Raw genomic sequence first — 2,344 nt, forward strand, 5'->3', positions numbered from 1 at the left:
CAGTGGGCGGGAGCGCACCTGCAGCGAGAAGAGCAGAGGGCCTTGCTGCCGCCGCCTCCACCCAGCCCTCCGGGGCGCGGGCGTGGGAGCTGGCTCAGGCGCGCCTGGTCCCTGGCTGATCCATCCTCGGGCGTCCCCGGCCCCAGGGGAAACCCTGCGCCTTGCCTCCCTGCGGCTGGGCCCACACAGACCTGGCCTAACCGCACCTAGAACGCAAAGCTGTGTTCTCCCACTTCTATTGATTCCCCTGCTTGCTCGCTCAGACCTTCAAGCTCTCCCAGTACCAAGGATCCCTCCCTCCCCCAACTCCGGTAGCCCGATGACTTAAAAGCCCACGTCACAGAAACCACTGTGACCCACCAACACCTACAGCATCTTCCAGCGCATCTCAAGAGCCTGGCCCAAGGTCTTTCAACCAGGAGTGATAGTGCTGCTAAGGCCCGATGGGTTGGCTCCAACTAACCATCGATGATGCATCATTGGGTTTCACCAGTCTTTGTGCACCGTGGGCACCACGTTTCCTCCCAGACTGCTCTGCCATCAGCCTGACCACTTACAATACACGTTCTAGGATCGTGACTTTAAATTTACTATCAACACTCACCTTTTGTTCTCAGCAGTTTCCATTTGGACACCCTGAAATCATCACTCTCCACATAAGTCAAAACCTACAGCCACCAAGTTAAATCCAACTCAGAGGGGCTCTATGTAAGGTTCCCAAAGCTGCAAATCTTTATGGGAACAGATAACTTCTTGCACGCTGGCTTAATGAGTTTGAACTACCCACCTTGATGTTTAAAGTCCATTGCTGACCGGGCACCGTCACCATGGCTCCTTAACTCCCTGCGGTATTACCATGACATTCACCAATGACTCTGTACTTGGTGCAATTCACCAAAGGCAATGAATGTACTTTTCGTTTAAAACTGTCCCCTCCTGAACACTTTCTCTTAAACAATCTGGCTTCGGGTGGTGTTCTGCAGAGTGGGTGAGCACTTACTAGAACCTAGTGCCCCAGTTTTTACTCCGAAGAGTGCCCACGTGGGCAGGTTAGGAGCGTGGAAGTTTGAAGCAATAGCTGAAGTTTCAACACGTTGCTGTGCTGGACAGAGGCAAAGGAAACACAACGCAGGAGACAATGGCAGGGGTGAGGAAGGAGCGGTTCCCCCACCACACTCACACCTGAAAAAGCCTTCAAGGGTTTCCTGTGGACCACAACATGGATATAAACTTCCACTGATGTTCATCTATTCCTTTTCTTTTTCTCCCTCATGCTCTGGCGGTACCTCTATCTCCTCCTTAGTCTTTAGACACCACATGCACTTGCTAAGCGGAGCCACTTCAACTTGTCTCCTTGTTGCTCCTTGCACATTCGTTACCTGCCAACTGAACTGGCATTTTTCGAGTACCTCATGTACACTTTTTAGCACTAACGGTCCATCTCAGGAGACATACAGTATTCCCATGACATCTTTCTTGATGATTATTCATCTGTCCCCCGTTCCCACCGTCCCAATTATTGTTTCTCCTTCGAACTACCAGAGTTATTTTCCTTTGATTTTTCTCTTCTTCTTCTTTTTTTTTTTTTTCCGTTTTCCAAGAGCAGTTTTAACCTCTCGTTTAGCACCTGCCTTACTGCGGGTTTTTTTTGAGTTATTCATGCACCTGCCTTATCCTTTCTGCCAGATGCATGCTTCTGGGAGTTGTAACTAGTTCTTACTCATCTTTTGAGCTCCCTCGGTGTCTTGAAACATACTTTATCAAAAGGAGGCGTAGGAAGTATCCAATAGTAGTTAAAGATGCTCGAGGCTACCTGAGATTGTCTAACAAGATTGTGCATGAACTCTTGGAAGATATCAAGATTGCCATTCCAAGAACCAAGAGGGAGCCAGAGCCCCCAAAATATAGATGGGTTCTTCATCTATCTCCATAGACTGTTAAGAGGTGTTTATTGTAAAGTGTTCTATGAGCAATTAACTGGGGGAAATTCTGCATCTAACACATGTCCTTTAGGAGGTTCAGGGTGCACAAAATAACAATCAAATTTCTAGAGTTCCTGCAGTAAAGCGGGCCCTTGGAGGTTATTTAATACTGTGTTTCCCAAACTCATTTGACCTTGGAGCTCTATTTTCCTCAGAGTGTCTACAGTTTGAGGAACTGGGGATAAAAAAAGAGATATGGGGGATTAAATGGGAAAGGGACAAACAGAAATAATCAGGAAGGTAGCTTTGAAAATTCAAGAGATGGTGGAGGGAGGGTTAAAAGGGGAGCTGATATGCAGGGCACAAATAGAAAGTATATTAAAATAATGATGGCAATGTATGTACACATATGCTTGATACTA

This window comes from Echinops telfairi, unplaced genomic scaffold, assembly GCF_000313985.2.
Source record: "Echinops telfairi isolate 266 unplaced genomic scaffold, ASM31398v2 ScPeMD7_8;HRSCAF=38, whole genome shotgun sequence".
In the NCBI taxonomy this organism is placed as follows: domain Eukaryota; kingdom Metazoa; phylum Chordata; class Mammalia; order Afrosoricida; family Tenrecidae; genus Echinops; species Echinops telfairi.